This window comes from Triticum aestivum, unplaced genomic scaffold (genome assembly GCF_018294505.1).
Source record: "Triticum aestivum cultivar Chinese Spring unplaced genomic scaffold, IWGSC CS RefSeq v2.1 scaffold99416, whole genome shotgun sequence".
Classification (NCBI taxonomy): Eukaryota; Viridiplantae; Streptophyta; class Magnoliopsida; order Poales; family Poaceae; genus Triticum; species Triticum aestivum.
In genome coordinates, this window is record NW_025228520.1 from 19,656 (window position 1) to 30,317 (window position 10,662).

The window sequence follows — 10,662 nt, forward strand, 5'->3', positions numbered from 1 at the left end:
TTTTTTATTTATGTTTTTCTTTTATCTATTTTCTGTTTATTTGTTTTATATTATTTTCATTGTATTTTAGTTTAACAAAAATATGAGACCAACACCTAAATTAGTGTTCTAATTTAACCCTCTGCCACAAAAAGTTTTACTCCCAAATAAAATAGTTTGATATTTTATAAATTAGAAAAGGCATTTAATTAATTGTGAATGCCATAGTTTTAATTATTTAGTGCAATTACCACTTTGTAAAAAATTTGGTTCATCACCAATATTACCTCTGAATTATTTTCCATAGATTGTACTTTTTAGTTTTGACATTTTGAAAACTTTAAACTTTGACTTTAATTTAAATTTGAATTTAAACCAGATGGAACCAGAGGGGGATTTAGCAACGAAGAAAATGATGACATTGCACCATTAACATGGATTACTTTACCTTAATTATTCGGGCGTTACACATATTATATGACGAATAAAAATATAGTTCCAAGTGAGGTTATCGATAATGTTGAAGACGAACGAGGGATGCCATCAGGAGCAGCCCCAAGCTTAGGTGCTTGAGCATTCCTTGAATATTATCTTGGGGTGCCTTGTGCATCCCCGCCCTTAGGGTCTTGCCACTCTTTATTCTCCTCATATCGATATCTCACCCAGAACTTGAAAACTTCAATCACAAAAAATATAACGGAACTTCGTGAGATATGTTAGTATGATGAAGAGAAAACCATTCACTTTGGTACTGTCAAGACAAGATTCATAATTGTTCTCACATAATGCCTATTGTACTCTATCATTTTTATAATTTATATTGACCAATATAAGTCATAGAAACTATAAAACAAACAAACTATGTATCGAAAATAAAATCTGTCAAAAATAGAACAGTCTGTAATGATCTGAACAAAAGTCATAGTTCTGTAACTCCAAAAAATTTAAAAAATTATGACAACGTAGGAAATTTGTATGTCAATAATGTGTAAAAATTTGAGACCAAGATCACGTTTCGGTAAAAAAAACGTAAATTCCTGCACTGGGCGCAATTCTGTTTTTGCACAAAATCAAGTCAACTAGTATCCACACTATCTCAAATGCTTTACTTGGCACATTATTGAAATAAAAGGTACAAAACATGATTACTATAATATGTTAATCATGTAGGCACACTTTTCTTTATAGCCTTTTAGCTAGGCATGATGATTTTAATGATGCTCACATAAAAAAAATTGAAGCATAAAGAGAGCATCCTGAAATTATATAGCAAACACATTTAAACCTAACACACTTCCTATGCATTGGGATTTTATAAGCAAACAATTTATTGGAGCAAAAATCAACTAGCATAGGAAGGCAAAACAAGTGCAACTTCAAAACTTTCAACATAAAGAAAGGAAACATGATGTTGTTGAAATATATATAAGAATATCTTCCTCTCTCGTAATAATTCTCTCTCGACTGAGAAATGTTTGAATTCAAGATACAAAAATGACAAGTATCTCGCAGTGTACAGAAGTAACAAAAATGTGGACCAACTTTCTTTCAACATGTACAACTCTGGGCTGCAGTGCGTGCCTACTGTCGCAAAGTACAAATCAGACAAATGTGGTTGATTCGCTCGGGACATAATGACATGGAAGTAGCCTTTTTTGTAGTGCCACCGCCCACCGCCGAGCGCGAAGGCCGTCAGATCCGCTCCCGCCACGCCGTCAAACAGCCCCACCGCCGCCGACGGCGCCCGGCGACGTGCTTGGGCGGCGGTGATGCGTATGTAATATTTCCTCAGGAACTGGATATATACATTCAGACTATCTTAGAATCGCATTCAGCAATTAATTGGTCTATATTTTCTCACGACTGTGAAATGTTTGAATACCAGATACAGGAACGACAAGTATCTTGCAGTGTGCAAAAGTAACCAAAATGTGGACCAACTTTCTTTCAACATGTACAACTGTGGGCTACAGTGTGTGCCTGCTGTCGCAAGGTATAAATCAGACAAATGTTGTTAATTCCGGCAGATACTAGGATTACCTTGGCACTCGCCTGTCAGTGGTCATATATACACTCTTTCGAAAATAAGACCAACAACAACATCAAATACAGAAAATAAATTAATCTGGGTATCAGTCACAGAAACTGCTATTCCTAGCTAGGCTATGATATGGGCCCATCATCCATTCTTGCACTCATACCCTTAGGACATTGGTGAATATCCCCATAAGATGGAACGAAAGTATTTTTCATTTCTTCTGATCTGATGCGCGCTATGCAGAACAGTTGTCGGCATCTCATCGGGTGTTCATCTCGATTAGGATGGCGTGTTCGGGCACAGAGTCATTGGGTTCTACATCACCAGGACTTTCTCTGATCCCACTGACACCCTGAGGATGCTCATTTCTGGCTTCATGGTGGGGTTGATCAGCCATAGACCCATTGCCCATGTCGTTCTGCAGCGGACCAAATCCTCTGTGGCCTTCACTTCTGCCATCTCCATCGGCACTCTGCATATCAGAATCCCTCACTTTGGTGTATTTGGCATGAACCGACTTGGCAATGCTTATCAACAGCATGAGAGTTGACATACATACAGTGATGATGAAGAGACCAGAGAAACTTCGCAAAGTGAGAGGTGCCGCGTCCGTGTTGGGGATGCCATAGCTGGGCAATGGTGTTTCTGTGCCTAACCATTTCTTTTCAATTCGTGAGCCCTCAGCCCCAAGGTCCAGGATGGCAACCGAAAGATCATGCACCAGCGGAGATTTTTGAGGAAACACCTGAAAACAAAAACATGATGTTGGTTAGACAATATTGTTTTTGTCAGTGTAGCTATTGTAAGGATGCAGAGTGCATCTACTGAAGTGCTAGAGTAAGAAGCTTACGAAACCAAGTCCAGGTGTCTTGTATATGCGATTAACCATCTGGAATTCATTAATGTATTTAGGGTCAGAGAGAAACGAGGTTATATATGGGATCTCATCAACGATAGCTGAGACACCTCCATTCTTTGATCCCTTCCTCAAAGCTTTAGCATATTCCTCTTTATTCGGATAGTCCTTTAGCCTATTGACATTGAAGCCTTCTTTTATCAAGACAGAACGTACAAATGATCCAGATTGGTATCCAATATAATCACCATTTGATCGGAGCTGCTCAAGATCTGTCACTGAGGGCCGGAGCCTCTTTGCAGTCAAAATGGATGATAAGCTAGCTGTGTAGCTCTGCACTATAACCAGCACAACAAAGCACCATATCACCACAACAATTTTTGACAGGGGGCTTCTAATAATTTAACCTGTGCAGATATTACGATAATCAATAGATTAGAGTACTCCGGACATAATGTAAGGTATGTAACCACTTATAATGCATCAAGTACTGTGAGCAAGTTTGAGCCTGCTAACCATGAGAAAATGTCAAAGTCGAGAAAGAAAAGTAGAGAGCAGTGCTGCACTGTCTCAAACTCGATCCTTGGTACTCCGGGTTTCTGGGCCACTCGATCGTCCACACAACAAGTCCAGTGAAGAAGAATCCCCCCATAAGTGCTAACCAAAGTTGTGTTGTTAGTGGCTTTAGGAACACCCATTCAATTGCTGACTTGGAGTCATTCTCGGTGAGCACAAGCAGTGACACGCCTGACTCGGTGTATGGCATCGTGAAGTCCACGTCTACAGCTCGCGCTGCGGTTATAGTTATGTCACCCACTACTGCATCGTAGTTCTGGTTGTAAGAACCAACAAAGTACAGTGTGAGTTATGTGATTCTCACGAAATGCAGAAATGGCATGCAAGTGAAAGGAGCCAGGCTCACCCCCGAAGACACGTTGCGTACTAGTTCGTCATAAGAACCATCAACGGCAACGAACTCATAATGAAGAACATGTGGTAGTTTCTTCGCAGCAGCCTCAAAGATATCAATGCAATAGCCACTGGCATTATGAGAAGTTGCATTCACAAAAGCTTTAAACCCCGGTTTTTTAGGCACAGCAACCTTGAGCTCCTTCACATAGCCTCTGGTCAAAGCTCCTGTGTCTCTTCCCGATAGTATTCTGTTGTTCATTCTCCCGATTTCTGGATTAACACAAGTTTTAGTACCTTATCCGACTGCCAAGACAATGTTCTCAAGTTGTATGGGAAAAAGGAGAGCTCCATAGCACAAAATTAAAATTAATTGCTCCAATATGACTAAAGCATGAGAGTGTTTAAGGTAAGCAGAATATAGCTTAGCACTTCTTCACACACTTAAAGGAAAACCACATGTTTTTAAGTGACCTGCAAGATTAACTTGGTTCTCATGTTTGGATACGTAGTTCGATCTAACATTCTTTCCTCCTATTGCTATACGTGCTACCACACATGCAAAACACAAGCCTGTTACTTGGTGGTACAAACCGAATTTTCTTTTGGCTTAATATCAAAGTGGTACAAAATGGGCAATACAATTCAGTGTAAAATGAATGTGGACCACAGACAGTATGTACTACTTTCCACCTCGACGACCTGAAATGGTCGATATTGTCCATCTAACAAGGAATTATAGGAGAAATTTTTGTCATGGCAGAACAAAAAAAGGGGCGAAACATGCTTTTTATCTGATAGACCTACAGTCAACCGAGCTAAAATCAGAGACATGTTCTACGTTTCATCAAATCTTAGATATGCACAGCAACTTATGCTTAAATGTGTGGGATTAAACAGTTACCTTTCCCAGTCAGTTCTGCACTACTACAATATTCACATCGGTCCCCTTGTTTGGTTAGTAATTTTCATGATGAAGGCCCCTGAGTGGACAAGGCCTCGGCATTGGCAACAGCGAACCTCCTCGGCCTTATTTGGAATCGGATCTGGTTTGGAGTTCCTCACCTGGGGTTGAGGAGAGGAGGTAGCCCGTCGCAGGTGCGGCGAGGGGCCTGCACTGCATCTACCTGGAAGAAGGTAGTCCATCTTCTGCCCCATTGGCAACAGCGATCCCCTCCATCGTACGACTCCCGCAGACGGTGGGGGGCCGGACGGGAGGTCATTCCGACGAACGGCGACCTCGCCGCCGTTGCGCCGGTCGGCGGAAAGGCTGGAGATAGCGGCCAGGGATCTAGGATGCGTTCGGTTTAGGCCCAAGATTGGCCCTATAAAATATGGATGCCCATAAATGGGCTTATGCTAAATCCCCATGGACCAGGCCCAAAACACCTCTGAGACAAAACTGAATCAAAATCTATACCCAAAAAGGTTTTTAATTACGAGAATGCTAAATTCCTGCCGACTGGCAGTTTGCATCAGATCCGAACGATCTGGATCTCGTTCATTCCGAATCGAACGGCAGTTAACAACAGCTTCAAAGCGAGAAAAAGAAAGGGGGTGACGAGAATCGAACCCCCGACGTCCTGTAGGCACGTCACCGTACTAACCATCTCACCCAGACATGGTAGTTATTAAATCTGCGAACTCTCTTAATTTAAATGCGTAGTGGATCTTTTTTTGAGATTAAAAATCTGAAGAAGTTGCTAATGTGATGGCGCATTTAGTAGAAAGACTTCCTGAAATGTGGATGTCCGTGATTTTCTCTCTGGATTGGGTCCATCATGATTTTTTCTGTGCGCTAGATCTATTGATAGACCCTATTTACAGGGATTTTTTAGTCAGGAAAATTGATTCTCAATATAGGATTCGAACCCACAGCAAGCAGCTTACATGAAACACTTACTAGCCAGCTCAATTAGACTAATTGTTGTGTAAAAGGAAGCACGTCGCACTCTTTTGACCATTCCATAATGTTTTCTTTTTCTCTTTTCTTTGAGGAATCTCCATCACTCTCTCGTCCCCCTATTTCTTTCTTATTCGTTTTTATCTTTACGTAAACACGCGATGACGAGGATTCATAGGAAATAATCTTAGATCGAGAAAAAAATGTTCAATTAATGATCTGATTTCTGAAAACGATACTTTAGTGTGCACTTGATTTGAGAGGGATTGAGTAGATTAGGAATCTCCAACGTCCGTCCTGCATCTAACTTTTGAAGAATGGACAAGATGCACCATCCCACGACATGGTTATTATGTAGTTACCAGGCTAGATGTACTATAGTTACCAACATGGTTACTACGTAGTTATCGGCCTAGATGTACTATAGTTATCAACATGGTTATTACGTAGTTACCATGCTAGATGGACTATAGTTATCAGCATGGGCTACATGCGGTATAATACACCCCTCGGTAGCTTATGTGTAAATAGCATGATAATTTACACATCCCAGACCTGATAAACTCATGCACAAACATTGTTTACTTTTACGCGAGGGAAAAAAGTTGTTTGAAACCATCCCCTCGTAGCTTATGTGTAATAAGCATTGATAATTTACACACCACAAACCTAATAGATTATGCACAAACACGGTGATAATTTTGATCCGAGAGAAAAAAGTTATTGAGAACATTTCTGATAACTTACGCGTAAATAAAATGCTAATGTATGCACCGTAGAGTTGATTATTCACATACAAACGTCGTGTTTACTTTCTGAAACGGGTGAGAAAGTTATGGAAAACATACCCCAATAACTTCTACTTAAATAGCATGGTAATATACACACCTCGGCGTGATGACTCACGCAAAAACACCGTGGTAACTTTGATCAAGAGAAAAAGTAGTTGTCGATACCATACGCCCAATAATTTCCATGGAAATAGCATGTTAATATACTCATTGCGGACATGGTAACTTACGCACAAACATCAGGACAACTTTTACCAAGAGAGTTTTTTGTTTGAAACCATACCCTTGGTAAATTTTGTGGAAAGAACATGGTAATATATGCACCATAGACATGATAACTAAAGTACAAACAACGTGCTAACTTTTTAACCCGGTGGAAAAGCTTGTTAAAAATATGCATCAGTAACTTCTGTGTAAACATGATAATATACGAACCGCAGACCCGACTTACAAACAAACACCGCGGTAACTTTGACCCCATGGGGAGGGGAAGTTGTTTGAAACATATCATCGATAACTTATGTGTAAATGGCGTGGTAATGTACGGATGACAAGTGTGGTAACTCATGCACAAACACCGCGACAACTTTGTCCTGAGAAAAATAATTAAGAACGTATCACGATAAATCATGTGTAAAAATCATGATAATATACGAACATGAGAGCTCATAACTTTCTTGGCCTAGGCCTGATAACTTGCAAACAAAAAAGTCGTCAGAACATATCAACATGGGATTTGGTTTTGTAGGTCTTGTCGCAATGGATTTTTTATGTGAAAACGATTTTTTGATTAGACAGACAATTTTTTTTATATACAATCCAGGATGCATCAGTTTTTTCTTTCTAATGCATGCCTCCATGTGCATGTGAAGGGAAGATTACAAGAACTATTTTTTATGTCCTGATAATTTATATGTAAACAACATGATAAGTGATACACAACCGACATGATAACTTGTGTAGCACACCCGTGGTAACTTTGTACTAAAAAAATGTCGTTGAAACATGTCAACATGGGATCTAGTTTTGAAGGTCTCGTCGCGGTGATTTTTATGTGAAAGCAGTTTTTAAATCCGAGCGACGGTTTGAGCTACAAAACATTTTAAAGTTTAAATTACGAAAGAATCTTTGTTGATGTCATCTGTTTTGTTGTTATATGCATGCATGTTTAAAAATGGAGTGACTACACCTCGCAGCTCACTCCTGGGCATGCAAAGTCACAATCGCTCTCTTCATATGCAGTTGATTTACTAATCACCGATTGTGTGGATCTGTTTCTTAACGTCCAGTCGACTGGACGTTAGCACAGTCCTTTTAATTATCGAAAAGGGTGTCAAAATCTATACCCGGACATCCCCCCAAAAGAAAATCTATACCCGGACAACTCTCAATACGTTAAGGTTCCCTCAAAAAGAAAATCTCTAAGTTAAGGTTGTTTCGCTCAAAATAAAAAAATTAATGTTGTTCGAAGAACGGCATTTCTTTCACAAAGCTCTTCTGGCTAGTGTTTGAGTCGAATTTTCCCTAAATAAACACTGAAACTTCATCAATGTGAATATTGAGGGTTCATGATCTCTGTTGCGCGGTTCATGATCGGGCGGCTACCGCAACTTGAACGTTTCCAAGAAAAACCACTAGTATATACTCTCTCCCATTACAAACTACATACGGATGAATATGAACACATTTTAGAATGTAGATTCATTCATTTTGATCCGTATCTAGTCAATAAAATCTCTAAAAAGACTTATATTTAGAAACGGAGGGAGTATATTGACGGTTCAACTGAAAGCACAACTGTATTTAATTACCAGCCGTTGTAGCGTCTCCGGGTGAGCCACGGGGAAGCCGGTCCAGGCGGCACGCCTCCGGCGCCAGGGAAATGCCTCCGTCGCCGGCCGCCACCGGCACGCTCCAGAGCGTGAGCATGACGAGCAAGGCGACGGCCAGCGCGCGCTCCATTTTTGGATCTCCCCAGTCCAACCCATCGGCTCAGTATATATAAGCATTCTGGCTGATGTGATGTAACTAAAAGTCTATTTCGGACCTGGACCTTGGACGTTGTGACTTGTCCTTGTTGAACCTTCGATGTTGGCTGGGTAGCCTGGCGCGAACGAACGGGTCAGAAGGCCATTTTCCAGAGGTGGAGCGAGCTGAGCTAGATGCATGGATCGATGGAACAATGGAAGATCGGCCGAGCCTGTCCCTCTCCAAGCAAACCTCAGGAATGAAGAATCGTATCAGCCGGCGAATAAGTTACACCACGCGTGGCGACGTGGCATCACCTTCGGGAAGTTGATTCTCGATCGAGGCTGTGTGTGGTGTGGAAAGAGCATGCTTTCAGAGACAAGTCAGCCTCCCCTAATTCCCAAGAACCGCACCAACGCGTGGCATCAGCTTCCGAAAGTCGTTTCTCGAGGCTATATGTATGTGTGGCTACCTGCTGCTGCGATGCGTTGGCCACCACACACAGGTTCAGATACGTGGCATGTACTTGTGTATGTGTGTACGAATCCGCTGAGAAGTTCCCTGTGGTGTTACGGCTCCACATGTATTACCAGAGTTCATCTTGATCCTCTAGGTGGTTCTGGAGATCACCGACGACCTTGAGCGGTAGTCCAATCGATATCACGCATGCATGCATGATGCATGAGCCAATCGAACGGATGGTCTGTGCTTCTGCCGCGATCTTCTGGCTTTGGTGTGCGAAATCGCGTGGAAGCTTTGGCGCCGCGCTACGGTTCCTTGAAAGTGCAGAGCTCTGCGTACCGTTGTCTGGCTACATGTTCAGTGTCTGATCAGGTCCATGCGGTTGAAAGTAATCCGGTCGTCGCCCGGAAATTCGTTGGTGCTCCTGGGACCGCGCGTGCGCTCCTGCACGCAAAAAATATATTTTAAAGTGTGAAAAAATTTCAAACAAAAATTTGGCGCATGCATCTCAACATTATATGTGTGCGCGTCAAGTTTCAGAGAAAACCGATATTTTTTGTGACTTGTGTAGAAAAGACAAAAGGATGTCTTATGAAAAGCATATTTTAACATCGGATTTTATCTTTTTCACATCGGTTTTTCACGAAACAACTTTGTGAGCATGTACAATATCGAGATTTACACGCCAAGTTTTTGTTTGGAATTTTTTGACATTTCAAAAAATGTTTATAACATATTTGAAAAACCAGGAGTGCGCGCTCCCATGTGCCAAAACGCCACTCTCGGTCGTCGCCTAGCTATGTTCATTGTTCAGATCACCGGGCAGATGAAAAGTTGATGTCTAGAGGAACCCAGACGAAAATGCATACTGGTTGACAAATAGAGGTTTTGCAACATTTTTTTTGCAGGATAATACTTGTATTATTCAACACTCAAAGACCACTGGCAATGTTGAGGAGTTCATCCGGATCCGATCCAAGCCACACAATAATTCGGCATTGTGATCGCCCAAAACTTGACAGGAGGTGACTAGCGTTGTTCTTGCTACGAACAATATGAGTAATACTAGAATTATACCCGATCAAACCTTCTTTGATCTCTTTTATTAAAAAGGCATATTTAGATCTATTTTCATCTCCCTCTTGAATCATCTGTACTGCTTTTAACTGTCTGATTGAACATCAATAGGTAGATCACTCCATTGCAAAGCGAGTAAGAGGCCCTCTCGGATGCCCAAAATCTCGGTTTCAAGCACATCATCACAACAAAAAAGATATTTGCATGAGTTAAATATGATGCTGCCACTTTGGTCCCTAAGGAGTAAGGATCATGGGCATCATATTTAACTCATGTTGAGCTTCACTCGTCCAGCCGTGGTGGAGACCAAGGACTGTGTTCTTGATGCCTCATATCACATGTGGGTGCCACCAAAGGGAAAGAAACTTGAGCTGGGAACTTCCCCTTTGTATGGTGACGAGGACATCAATACCATTGTTAGACCCACATCCCCTGCTGCTATACCTACTGGATCAATTACTAGAGCTCGTGCATGCCAATTAAATTACCAGGTTTTTTCGTTTCTTGGTAATAATTCTAATGTTCATGAGAATATGATGCTGCCTAAATTGGATACATTTGTTTTGCTTACAAATGAAGGGTCTAGTTTGGAGAAGGATGAACATTGGAGCAAGAACAAGCATGGAGATGATGGCATGCACAAGGGGAACAAGAACGGAGTTACAAGTGATGATTCCAG

At 41.3% G+C, this 10,662-nt stretch overlaps 1 pseudogene; it reads right to left on the reverse strand.

Moving 5' to 3' along the window:
- Window positions 1-2,276: 2,276 nt before the first annotated feature.
- Window positions 2,277-5,067, reverse strand: LOC123174239 (glutamate receptor 2.8-like; annotated as a pseudogene).
- Window positions 5,068-10,662: the final 5,595 nt, after the last annotated feature.